The sequence below is a fragment of the Macaca nemestrina genome, chromosome 1 (assembly GCF_043159975.1).
Source record: "Macaca nemestrina isolate mMacNem1 chromosome 1, mMacNem.hap1, whole genome shotgun sequence".
Taxonomy (NCBI): domain Eukaryota; kingdom Metazoa; phylum Chordata; class Mammalia; order Primates; family Cercopithecidae; genus Macaca; species Macaca nemestrina.
The window spans coordinates 183,406,822-183,420,795 of NC_092125.1; the positions used below are offsets into that span (position 1 = coordinate 183,406,822).

The 13,974-nt window shown below is 43.7% G+C and overlaps 1 long non-coding RNA gene and 1 pseudogene across 1 annotated transcript in view; one reads left to right on the plus strand and one right to left on the minus strand.

The window, feature by feature from the left end:
* Nucleotides 1-13,227, plus strand: part of LOC105495022 (uncharacterized) — a 71,698-nt gene extending 58,471 nt beyond the window's left edge. Inside the window, exons 4-5 of the long non-coding RNA XR_011621108.1 lie at nucleotides 8,178-8,271; nucleotides 10,798-13,227. This is a non-coding gene — a long non-coding RNA (uncharacterized lncRNA). The remainder of the gene's footprint in view (nucleotides 1-8,177; nucleotides 8,272-10,797) is intronic.
* Nucleotides 10,236-10,851, minus strand: LOC105495023 (cytochrome c pseudogene; annotated as a pseudogene).
* Nucleotides 13,228-13,974: the final 747 nt, after the last annotated feature.

The following is a 13,974-nucleotide window of genomic DNA, read 5'->3' on the forward strand; positions in this document are numbered from 1 at the left end:
TATCTCTCACGTGGTCTAGGACTTGACAATCTACATAGCAGTTTTATACCCTCTATTTCATGTGACATGCTCCCTGTGACGCATGTGTCATTGTTACCACCCACTTTCCAGATAAGGAGAGATGAGGAGGTTCAGAGAGGTAAATGGATTTGCCTGAGGCCATTGGTCAGTGACTGAGCTGGGATAGGAATTACCTTCTCTGGTCTCTTGATCTAAACTCTTCTCTCACTCTTTCTGCTGCATCTCAGTTGCCTCTGCATCTAGCCAGATCCAAAAACAAATCCTGTAATTGAGTTGGAATGCGGGTGCTGGGGCCCAGGAGACAACGTTTTCTGCTTTTCAATCTGTTCTTAATTGATTAAAGTGATGAAATAAGGAAGAGGCCCAGAAGGGTGGATGTTTTCCATCAGTGAGTCAGGGGAACATGCAGAGGCAGAAGGTCAGGAGGAAGCTGCTGTTGCTGCAGCAACTTCACCCACTCTGGCCAAGTCCCCACAGATGTGCTGGTGGGGGAGACCTTCTTAGAGCTGCCCCAAGTGTAAAATAAATCAGAAAAGAGCAGGCCCTACTGGAGACTCTCTCCATCCTCATAATGTTGTCTCTGACTACCTGAGCACCTTCCCTCTTATCTGACAAATGTCCAGTGTCTAAGGGAGAGACCCAGTGAAGGCAGGAGGGGGCCTAGCTCAGCCTGAGAAGGGTCAGGAAAGGTTTCCTAGAGAAGGTGACACTGGCACCTGAGACTTGAAAGCTGAAAAGAGGTGATCTGGGAAAGGGGGGTGAGGAGGAGAAAGTGTTTTCCAGGTGGAGGAAATAGCAGGTGGGAGGTTTGGAGATGAGAGAGGGAATGGTTGGAGCCATCAGGTGGAGAGATGAGGCTGGATTGGCAGAGGGATTGGCAATGCTGGTATCCAGAGGGCCTTCCAGGTCAGGTTGTTATGTCTCCTCTGAGGAAGGGTCGTGATTATTAGCACAATTTCTTTGGTTAGGCATAGAGAATGGATTGCAGGAGAGAGTGGCAGCCCAAGGCAAGTAATGAAAATGCTAGAGAGTTGGTGGGGTCTGAGTAGGGGGCAGTGGGAATACGGATCAAGAGAGAGAGAGATGGAGGGACAGATGGAATGGAATCTTTGTTTGTTTGTTTGTTTGTTTGAGACAGTGTCTCACTCTGTCACCCAGGCTGGAGTGCAGTGATGCAATCACGGCTCACTGCAGCCTTTGATCTCCTGGATTCAAGCAATCTTCCCACTTCAGCCTCCTGAACAGCTGGGACTTCAGGCATGTGCCACCATGCCCATATGATAATTTTAATTTTTTTTTCATTAGAGATGAGGTCTTGCTATATTGCCCTGAATGGTTTCAAACTCCTGAGCTCAAGCAGTCCTCCCACCTCAGCCTCCCAAAGTGTTGGGATTGCAGGTATGAGTCACCACATCCAGACTGGAAAAGAATCTTATTAGACTAATGGATCTTCTGGTGCGTGATGACTGGATGGTGGGTGAAGGAAGGAAGAGGAAGAAGCTGGCTTGGTCCAGGCCTTTGTGACTTGGCCCAGGTGGCCACTACAGACAGCTGTCTGTGTACAGTGTACAGAGGGTGATGTTCTTGAATTGCTGTTCCTACCCAGACTGTTTGCTTGTCATCTGTACTAGTCAGGTTCTCCAGGGAAACAGAACCAGTGGAGTACACATGCACACATGTACACACACAGAATAAGGAATCATGTTGCAGTTATGAAAACTGAGAAGTTCCATGATCTGTCTCTGCAAACTGAAGACTCAAGAATGCCAGTGGTGTGATTCTGGTCCAAGTCCAAAGGCCTGAGAACCAGGGGAACCATTATGTAAATCTCAGTCCAAAGGCTGAAGATGACTGATGTCCTAGCACAGGCCTGCAGACAGGAAGGGGATGAATCTTCTCTTTTTCTGCTTTTCATTCTATTTAGGCTCTCAGTGGATTGGATGAGGCCCACCCACATTGATGTGAGCAGTCTACTTCTCTGAGTCTAACGATTCAAATGCTAATCTCATCCAAAAACATTCTCACAGAAATGCCTGGAAATAATGTTTAATCTGGGCACCTTTGGCCCAGTCAAGCTGGCATATAAAATTAACCATCATACGATCTATAAGGCAAAAACTTTTCTGTGCCAGGCTCTGTGCTGGGCATTGGGCATGCAGTGATGATTCAGAACCAGACCTTGTCTTCCAAGTTGGGAGACAGGCACATAGCAGTGATGACAACATGGTGTGCTGAGGCCGAGACAGAGGAGTTTCAGGATCCCAGAAGGGGAACCTAAAGGAGGGCAGGGAGGCTTCCTGGAACAGGTGACTCCTGAACCGGTTCTTGAAGCCTGATAGGAGTTAGCTGGGTGATTGAGGGAGAGTAGAATATTCTGAGGACAGAAAGGAAGTTGTGAAAGAGAATGGTATGATCAGCAGGAGGTATGTAGGTGGAGCCAGGTGTGGGGAGAGGGAGACAGGTGGGGTTGGGCTTTCCTGGCCTGGTTCTTTGTGTACTCTGTTCTTTCAACTTATGATGTTTTTCTCTTTGGCTTACATTACACTACCCTTCAAGGTCTACTTTAAATTCAAACTTCTCGAAGCCTTCCTTGTCAAAAGGAATTTGTTGGGCACCTACTAAATGCTCTTTATATCTTTCATTTTATTAATTCATTAAGGCATCCCTGTGAGGTCAGCAGTTCACTTCAGTTCAGCATACCTCTGGTCCCTGCTATGTGCCATGCCCTAAAAATATGGAGATAAATCAGATATTACAGCTCACATTCTAGTGGAGAAGACATGCCTATTAACAGATGTTTTTAATACAAGTAATATTGGGTGCTATTATCTCAATTTTGCAAAGAAGAAACTCAGACATTTACTTATTAACTGATTTTGCCCAGGATCATATGAGTAGTAAGTGGAACCCTGCTGTAGGTAGAGTTGAAGTCAGTGCTCCATCCTCTGCTCCAGTCAACTCCCATGGCACTTATCACGGTCTGTCTGGGAAGGATGTATCACTGAAGAGGTGCAGATAGTTTGCCTTACCCTGGGACTTGGTTTCGAGCTCAGTGAAAGCAGGATCCAGTGTTGTAAAGTGGTTCTGCAGAGAGAGAAAGCTTGAGAAGAGGATGGGACTAACATTTAGAAAGTGTCTACCACGTGTCAGCCTGTTGTTCTGATGCCAGTCCCACTTCCCACCTTTGTGCCCCTTCCTCTGAACAGCTTCCCATGTCCTCCCACTATCATCTGCCCTGGCTCTTTTCTCTTCTCTTGGTCATTGCCTGTTCACTTGTCTGTCTTCCCCACTTGATCAGGTTGAAATCTTCAGAGTCCATCATAGTGTGTGGACTGTAGTCAGAGTTCAGTGATCTTGAATTGGATTGACAGAATTCTTACTGGCCATGCTCTGACAGAGGGTCTGCTTGTGTCTCTGTCAGTATTTGTGGGTGTTGAGTCTGTGGGTTATCTGTGTGGGCCCACCATAGTTTGCATGGTGTGTGTAGCTCCTGTGTGGGGCCTTGCACTGACTTCCTGCATGTTCCCTATAAGGGTATTCCCACCCCCTTCTGAGCCCTATGCCTCCTCCCATCATTAGCATCTTATCCTGGCCAGCCCTAATGTCCCTCTCTGTCAGAAATATATTTCAGGGTAACTCGTGTCTCCTAGCCATGATTAAAATACTTCTGAACACCCTTGGGTGTGGGCCTGGTCTCTTGGTGCATATCAAGTGCCTGCATTTGCCAGCTGAGCTCCCCAGCTCTATATCTGCTGACAATGAGGTCAGGCCCAGCTTGGTTTTAAAGGTGAGTGGGCAGTAAATGATAAAACTACACTCAACCTCTTGCGCAGTCCACAGCTCTGAAAGCACTCCAGCTGGTTAACAACTTCTCTAAGGGGCTGAACTTTTGCGGGGAGGGTTGAAAAGGTATGAATTTAGAAATTGTTGTCTTCAGACAGTTTGTGTTTCTGGGTGTTTAAGAAAGTCTCCCCCCGCACCCCAAGCTGATCATTGTGTTTTAATGACTCAAAATCATGAATATTAAACCGAGGGAAAGTTGACAGTATTTAAATGAGCATCATTAAGAGACACATAAATTAACAGGGTTTTTAGTTCTTGTGGAACTGCCGTTTCAATGTTAATTAAACAACCGGAGTGCTCGGGCGCTTTTGCAGCAAACTGTCCCTAAAGTGTGCTGCAGAATATCATTATGGGTGGCTGCCTTGCTGTTTAATTATTTCCAAGTTGATTTTTTTCCCCATTGCTGAAGTAGTTTTATGCTTGTCTTGCATTTGGAAAAGGTGATGGAGCTGAACCTCTAAGGAAGCTGTCAGTGTGATCTCTGTTGGCCCAGTGGTGAAGACCTGAGCTGAGCAATGCTTGTCCCTTCGTGCCAGCCTTCTGTGAAAGAAGCCCAGGTGCCCCTTTGGGTCTCCTGATGGGCTGGTCCCTGACTGTTAACTCAGGGTGTCTAGGAGGTACCTGGCTCCTTAGTTGCCGACCATCTTACTCTTAGAAAGTTGGGGGTCTGAATTTGGATGGAGCCCTTAGATGCAGAAGGAAAGGCAGAGAGTGTCAGATTAGGGGAAGGGGTAGCAAAGGCTTCCGTGACTATGCTTGAGGCTGTGTGGGGTGGAGGAGCCAGGAGCCCTGGGATCTGCTCTTGATTCTATTTGGTCTGAGTTAAGTGACCTTGAGGCATTCCCTTCCCCTCTCTGGCATCAGTCTCTTCAACTATAACATGACAGGGCTAGATTAGATCATGCATTCTCAAAGAGGGTGATGTTGCCCTCAAGAGGGTAAAAAGTGGTTCTTGGGAGGGTGGAAAGAGTGTACTCTTATTTTAATGTGTAAAACAATAAACGTGTATTACATAAACAGGTACATAGTTTATTTGTGGTGTTAAAAAAGACTGAGAAATACTGGAATGGATGAACTCTAGGAGCTTCATCTTTAAAGAAAAGAAAGTCTCCTGTGAGGTGGATCCCCAGATGGTCACATTCCCTGGAATATGGAAATGGTCTTTATCATTACCTGTGTGAACGTGACTGGGCTCTTGTCTCCTGGGCTTCAGGGGCCTAGTCTGTCAAATGAGACTATTCATCTCTTACCAGTCCAAAGGTTGGGGGCTGGACTAAAGGAATTTTAGAAGTCAGTGAAGCAGCCTGGTGGAGAAGGATGAAGTCCTGGGTCCCAGTGTGTGGCTTTTGAAACCAGCCTGCTGGCACCAAAGCTTGACTCTAGCACTTAAAAGCTGTGTAAACTTGGGTGAGTTCTCAACCCCTTTAGCAAAATGGGATTGTGCACAGTACTTCATGGGGTTGTTGCGAGGATCAAGGCAGTCAGCATAAAGAAAGAATTTCATGGGGTCTGACATATAGTAAGGGCTCACTAAGTGTTGATTTTACACATCATTGTTAACATTCGTTTGTTTTATTGTTAATACTGAGTGGCCTTGACTGAGTTGCTGAGCCCCTCTGGGTCTGGGTTTCATGGTTCACAGCTAAGACATGTTTCATGGATTCATCATATTTTTGCACACACCTTTTTTCTCTCTAGAATGCCCTTCTGCCTGTGTCTCCTGGCCAAATTTCCACTCATCCCTGAAGTCCCCTCTCAGCAATCATCTCCCTAGGAAGCTTTCTTGGCCTCCTCAAATTAGGCTTAGGTATTCTCCTATGGGCTCACAGGTGGTATACCTCTGCCCCCTTCTTCATTTCTGCTGTTTATTTTTGTGTTGCCTTCCTGCACCCTTCCCTCCTTCACCTCCTCCAAATTTTTGCTCAGATGTCACTTTCTCCATGAGGCCTTCTTTGACCACCCAGTCTAAAGCTACCACCCAAGACATTGCTCATTGCTTCCCTTGTTATTCTTCGTACACATTTTATGTTCATCCCCTCACCAGAATGCAAACTCTGAGAGGGCATAGATTTAGGTCTGTTTTAGTTACTGCTGCAACCCCAGCATCTAGAAGAGCACCCCACATAAAAGACAATATTTATTGAACAAATAAATGAATGGAGTGGGCTTCCCTCTTACAGCATTCCATGCTGAATGTTGGAAATATTTGTAATACCAGTTTGCTACTAAATGGTGCTATGATTCATGGACCCAAGACCAGCTGAGTTCCACTATGGTGAAGCCTCCTTTTCCTTCTTTTCTCCCTTCAATGTTTCTAAGGATATTACTGTATAGGGTGGGGACTAGTAAATCAACTGGAGGGCCCAGACGTGCTTTACTCTAAACTGAGGTTTTCATTCCAATGCCTAGTACCAAGAACCGCAGGGAGCTGAGCTGGGCTGCTGAGCATGCGCCTTTCATGTAGTTCATTAGGATTGCACCTCCCCACACTACAGCAGGCCACCAATGCCCAAATCTATGTCTCATATCTTACCACTGTGATTCAAGGAAATATTAACCCAATGCCCAGGAAAGTGGAGGGAGTGAGTAAGAGAGAGTGGGGCTTACCCCTATGCCCAGTGCCAAGCTGACTCAGTTGCAGTGGGAGGATGGGGAAGAGAGGCCTCCCCAAGGAGAGATGCTTGGACAAACAGCTTCTCTTTTAGGATATTTTAATATACATTTATTCATGATATATCCCCCAGGGTGGGTTTATTTAACATCATAGGGCAAGATTCCGAATACAATGTTAAATGGAAAAAAGAAAAAAGAAAACTATCTATCTATCTGTCTGTCTGTCTATCTATCTATCTATCTATCTATCTATCTATCTATCTATCTATCGCTATGTATGTATGTATGTATGTATATACTGGAATGAAGTCCAATCAAATGCTTCTGAGAGCTCTAAATGTCCATTAGGTTGCACATTAAAGCACCTGTGGTAGGGGCCCAAAAGGAGCTTGGGCAGCAGAGAACAGCCTGGAATTGGAGTGTCAATATCAGGCTTAAGCTGATGGAGTAGGGCTTTTAACCTCTGTAGAAAGGTGATCATCTGGGGTGAGGACACAGTGTGAAAAGAGCACAGTATTGGTTTTTTCCAGAAAGGGTCAAAGCCTGGGTCTGGAGATGAACTGGGGTTTCTTGCCTTTGGTCTTAAATTTCTGGCTGGGCTCAGGTTTGCTCACTGGGTATCCCAAGGTAAAAGAGCTTCCAGCTAGGGGTAAAACTTTCAAAAGCCCTTTTATAGAAATTAATATTTATTCAATCCAGAGAAGCCTTTAAAACTCAAGACTCCACAGACAAAAACATAAAGGAAAAATTAATAAAGCTATAAAATTTTTAGACATAATACTTATCAAGTTATTGGAATTACTTGTTTAATATATTTTCTCTATTGGACTGTAAGCCCCATGGGAACAAGTACCGTGTATATCTTTTTCATTGTTATTTGACTGGTCTCTGGCACATAGGAGGTGCTCAATAAATAATAATGATAATGTATAAACAATAAGGAATTCACCATGCTTTCAGGGTTTGTTATGGTTATAGAAAATAAAAACAACAATAACGAAAACTTTCTTTGGAATGTTTTCCATTCTTTCTTCCTTGTGTATGCCAGGATTAATGGAAGAAAGTTGATACACCTTGAAGTATATTGGGAAAATTGCCACAGCACTTTGCAAATTCTCCCATCATGAGAGGGAGTGCATTTCAGGCTGGCTTTGTGACTTGCTTTGGCCAATAAAATAAATGACACTGGGTGAGTTATGAGCCTAGTTCAAGAGGCCTTGCAGCTACCTCTCTTGCTCTTCTTGGAATACTGAGACTACCATCATGTGACCAAGCCCAGGCTAGCCTCCTAGATGACAAAAAACACACGGCTCAGTTGATACCCATAACCACAGACTTGATAGCCAGTCTATCTCCAAAGCAGAGCTTCCTAACTGACCCAAAGCTGTACACAAATGAATGAGCCCAGCCAAGATCAGTGGTGGAATTGCCCGCCTGAGGATAGCCCAAATACAAACCTACAGAATCACGAGCTCTGTAAATGGGTGTGTTAAGCCACTAAATTTTGGATGGTTTGTTACACAGCCATAGATAACCAGTAAAGATATTCAGAGGTAATTAGAAAGTGTTTCATCATATGCCCTGCCAATAGAAGCACAAGTAAAATAACCAAACAAAGCTCATTGGGAAATGTGTAATGCAAGTCATAATGCAGGAACAACATTTTCAAGAAGAACCATATTGAGAAAGTATTTTCACAGTAGGTAGCTGTCCAAGGGAGAGATTGCTGAAGCTTGGTGTTGGTGATGGTTGTGCGTTGGTGATGAAAGTCCAGAAGTTTCTCCAGTTCTTAAGGTACTGTTGCCACCACTCTACTTCCTAGACCTCAGACAGGCTTTGCTCACTTATTCCTGTCATCTCAGTGCCACTGCAACTCTCATGCCCAAAAGGGTCCCCAATACCTATAGGAAAATATTCAGATTTCCTCTGTATGGTTTGACCTCAAAAGACTTTCTCATTCCCTTTCACATCCTACCACCATCCCACATACGCTATGCCATCCAGACCAATCCCCCTGGTCTAAATACACTGCTTTTTTACCCCCTGTGTCTTCATATGTTGTCTCTCTACTTGGACCCCTCCTTCACTTGACACACTCACCCTTAGCCATCAAGGCACACTTATACAAATGTTACCTTCTTTGGGAAACCTTCACTGAGCTCTCTCAGCTCCCAGATTGTGATTATGGCAACATATCTCATTATGAGCTAAACTTCTCTCCTCTCCTTGTCTTCTTGCCTCCTCTCCTAAACTTTTCTCCTCTCTACTTGGAAACAGAGTCCCCATCTAGTTCCTTTTTCCAGGACAAATTCCCAGCACATGACCTGGAATAGAGTAGGAACTCAAAACTATTCTTTGAATAAACAAATGAATGAAAACTAATATTTGAACAGGGTTTTGCAGCTTACAGAATATTTTTGCATCCATTGTTTCATATCAGATACTTTCATTAGATATTCCATTTTCCAAATAAGAAAAGTAAGGTTCAGAGTGGTTATATAAGTTGTTTGAGGCTTCTCAGTGAGTAATTAGAAGGAGACAGGAATAAAGGCTTTTGAATTCCAAAGCCCATAATGGTAAAACTTGTGTGGTTATTCACTCATATATTCATTGCACAAATATTTATTTTGTGACCACTCTGTTCCATGCCTGCTCACAATTCCCCACTTCTCCCCAGTGCTGCAAATCCTGCCAGGATCACTCTTTCTACACTTAGCTTCCTGCTTTGCCTTCACATTTGTTCCCCATGGGAAGTCTTCATTGAACCCAGGCTAAGTTAGGTACCTTATCTCTATTCCTATAAACTCCTAGATTTGCCTGTCATATTTCTGTCTTCTCCAGTGGTCTATGAGCAGTTTTAAGGCTTTGTGGGATCCCTCTACAATTCCGATACAACAGCAAGGTCTTGTCTGGTTGCCGTAAAGTGAGGGGCCATGTGAAAGATGAGGCTTGGGGGTAGTCAGCAGAGGGCAGAGGATGAAGGGACTTCTTAGTCATGTGAAGGGGCTTGGACTTTATCCTCAAAGCAGTCAGGAACCAGAGAGGAGTTTTAAGCAGGTGAAATGCAATCATTTAAGGCATAGAGAAAGTGGAACTCTTTTTTTTTTCTTTTTTCATGATCTGTGGTTTTCTTTTTAATTATCTTTAGTCTTGCGGTCACACATAATTTTAAAATTTGTGTATATCTCCACTACTTTAATCCTTTTAAGTCGGCAAAAGCACCATTCCTAATCACAAATACACAGTTCTACAGTTTTATGTTTCTGAATGGCTGTTTAAAGACAATTCTAAATTATAACTTAGTTTGACTTAGATTGTAAAGAATTCAAGAGTGAAGTTTAACTTGCTACTATTTTAAAAGCATGTGACCTTATAGATTTGTAAGATGTGAGAAGTGTTGAATAATCTTTAATATTACACACAAACCGTACTAAAATGCTTTTCAATAAGTAAAAGGAACCATTTTAAATACAGGGAATTATAATTAGATTGGCATCGTTAAGGCCAAAACTCTAGACATTGCTACCTTATTTATCTTCAACCCTTGCCTTTAAGAGGCGAATGAACACAAAACACAGGTGAATCTTGCTTGGTTCTGAGACGGTGAAGGAATTTACCCAGTATTTAAATATATTCACATAACCAGCTATAGAAATCTAAATATAAAACCAATCTCCAGCAAGTTTTTAGATGGCACTCACCATCTTTGCGAAAAGTTGAACATTACTAACAAAGTCTAATAATATCTTTAGAAGGGGTAAACAGCGATAGCATTTGCTGAATTGGAATTACTATTAAAATTCAAAAACTGAACATATTCATTTAACCACAAGCCAGTCTTAGTTTTAAATCAGGACTGCCCAACAAAATATTCTGTCAGTCATTCATGATCTGAATTCTGGTGTATGAGATCTATTAAAGTATGGTACACATAAAAAAGTCATGAGACATTTGTTTTGTAATAAATAAGGCAGTGGCCAATTATTACTCATTAGTAGCTTTTTTGAGTTAAGCTATCAAGTCTGCCCTTTCTTCGTTCTTCTTAATGCCAACAAAGATCATTTTTGTTCCAGGAATGTACTTCTTGGGATTCTCCAAATACTCCATCAGTGTATCCTCTCCCCAGGTGATGCCTTTGTTCTTATTGGCGGCTGTGTAAGAGTATCCAGGGGCCTGACCTGTCTTCCGCCCGAAGAGACCATGGAGATTTGGCCCAGTCTTGTGCTTGCCTTCCTTTTCAACGGTGTGGCACTGGGAACACTTCATAATAAAAATCTTCTTGCCTTTCTCAACATCACCAATATTTAATTCTCTTTTTAGTCGCTGGCGCAACGAAGATTCCCGCTCCGAAGCAGGACATCCCCACTCTCTCGTAAGTGGAACTCTTAAAGGAGACTGCGAAGAGATAGCCAGTGAGGCTGAGGAGATCAGCACACCTAGGAACATTCTAGCAGAAAATGTTGGTGCTCCACAGAACTCCCCACACCTCACTTAATGTGCTTTCAAAAGCACTCCTGGATCTTCTTTGGTGAATGACTCTTAGGCTACTGGGAATTAGCACTAGCCCATTAGCACAGACAGCCAGAGGTGTCTGGGAGTTTACAATGATTGTCGGATGTTGGAATGGGGAGAGTGAAAGCCCAGCCCCCTTGCCTTGAGTTGGGATGATGTACACTTCAGACTTCCCCTTCAGGATCAGGCTCAAATCTACCCTCTGCTGGACTTTTGCCTGAGAACACAGCCTTATTTGGCTCCTCCTTCTTGTCCTGCTTTCTTTACTCCCTCACTGGTTTCTCCTAGAAACATTTCCTTAATAAATCACTTGCATATGAATCTCCATGTCAGGGTCTGCTCTGAAGAAGCCAGCCTATGACCCATACATGGGTACAGACATTGACATATAAATGGGAATACAAACTGTATACATGGGTACAGACGTTGACATATAAACGGGAATGCAAACTGTGTTCATGCCCCAGTGCAGGAACTCAGAAACACGCCTGCCCCTTCTTCATGTTCTTGGGCTGTGAACAGACACAGAAGACCATGAATCCTACCTCCCAGGACCCCAGTAAGAATTGGCCAATCCCATGAAGCTGAGCTGAACTTGTTCTGCCTCCATCCATGAGTGATTTGTTGTAATTCTCTCCATCTTTAGAGCCCTTTTACATCAGTTCTCTCAGTGGGCCTCCAAAACATCCTACAATAAAGGCAGGGAATCTATCAGCTTCACTTACTAGATGAAGAAACTGAAGCTCTGAATGGCTGTGTGACTTACCTGAGGCCACACACCTCCCCTGGTTTTCTTGCTGTCATAGTCTGATTTTCTCCACCATGCTGCTCCTCTGTGAGCTACTGGATCTATAAATAAACATGGGGAAAATGTTCATAGCTTTGTGCTACAAGAGGAAGATGAGTAGTACAAGGGAGTAAGTGGATCCCTGTATAGAAATTCAGTGCATCCAACAAGAGACAAAAGTGGCTGGGAGTTAGTGTCAGGGCTACACAGAGTGCCTATATGGTAGACAGAAAATAATAGGGGGTACTGAGGTTGAAGAAAATGATATGTTCTCCAGGATCTTGTCCAGAGGAAGTGCAAGAGTGTCCCTCAAAGTACACCTTGCATCCAGTGCAGAGTGTTGGGGGAAATGGGAAAATCACAAAGGGAATGAAGCCATGTGCTCAACATGATGATATAAAAAAGGGACGTTGAAATGAAGTTACTCATGCCCTTCTGGACACAGTTTTGGCATCACCTTTTCTGGAAGGTGCTCCCTGGCACATCCACCCCTCCCAGCCCCAGACTGGAAAGGAGGCACTGTCCTGTGTTCTTCTTTCCTGTTTTCCTCTGTCATAACTCTTAATAGTTGGTAGAATAATTTCAATTTAATGTTTCCCAGAGAAGACTATGGAATTCTTGAGCAGAGACTAGGTCTAAGTCATTCATGAATCCCACTGCCATGATCACAAACAGTCATGATCCTGACTACAGTTTAGCCTGGTCTTGGCCAAAGACTCGTCCTGGACCTCAGGTCTTAAATGTCCTAATCTTGGCCACAGACTGAGTGATCCTGGCCTCAGCCTGAGCTCTGATTCTGGCCACAGACTGAACCTTAAACCTGATCATTCTCTGAACCTCAATCTTGGTCACAACCTGAGCCCTGATCTTGGTCCATGCTGAGGACTGGTCCTGGCTATAGATTGAGTCATGCACCTGGCCCTGACCTAGTCATAGACTAAATCTGGACCCATCTAATATGCTCATCATCTCACAAGGGTCCCAGAGCGCCACTCTCTTGATATTTAAACAACCTGTTGCTCACGTGTTTCTTATCTCAGCCTCACACATATTAGATCTTGAGCACTCCCAGGACACATCTTCTCCCAGAGGCTGGCATAGTGTGGGGCCTCTACAGCCTGCTGACAAGGGCTGGCTTGCTGAGTGACCACACTCTGATGAGGATGTGTTCACAGTGGCTGCAGTAGGGTAGAAACAGGAACCCCTAAGGTCCGATCACAGAAGAACCTCTTGACTGCCTCTACCCTGGCCATTTCTGTGATCAAAGCACATTTGAGAAAAAATTTGTCTTTTTACATGCAACACAGCAGAATTCCAGGTAACAGAATCTGCTTTTCCTTAATTAAGAGTCTGCCGGAAGTGGAAGAACAGTTAGGAACTTGAGGACAAAGAACATGGGAAGGAGAACTTTTGCCTTCCCAGGCAGAAAATTAATTATAAAATCAGATTGTGTTACCAGAATTGTTTATATCTGTGTTTTAAGGAATTTGCCATCTTCTGAATCTAATAGATGGAGCAGTCAGAGCTTGACTGCTACAACAGTTTTTAATTTGTTTGGAAATTAGTCCAAATAATGAAGAAATGCTTTTCAATACAACATGAAGGCAATACAATTGGCACATCTTTTAAACAACAACAACACAGTTCTCAACGTTGAATAACTAAAGAAAAGCATCAGTCAGAAATAGGTTGCGAACTTCTGGTTTGAAGGAATGCTACTTCTAAGGGTATACTAATACCTATCAAAACTCCATACTTGAGCACTTTCTTTGTATCATTTTTGCCCTTCAAAATAGACCTGAGGATGTGGTAGGTAACTTTGTCTTCCATTTCAGAGAGAGGAACCCCTGGCTCAGGAGAATGGAGTCACTTGCCCAGGGTCATCCACCTGAGCTGGTGTCCTTTGCACTCCCCATGCTGCTTCTCTCTGGGTTTGGCAAAGGTTTTTTGTTTTTGCAAGAAACAAGTAAGTGGCTTTGTGTTTCAACGTGTGAGTTTTTTTAAATGGGCAAAGCAGTCTGACGTGTTAATGATGACTGATGATGTAGACAAAGTCTGTACATTACAGCCACATAGCCCATTTTCACGTAGAACTGCGTACCTGCCCCAGTTTGACCACCACCCACTCACTGTGTGATCTTGTACATGTCGCCTTTCCTCTCTGAGCCTGTATTCTTCCTCAGTAAGTGGGGGTAATG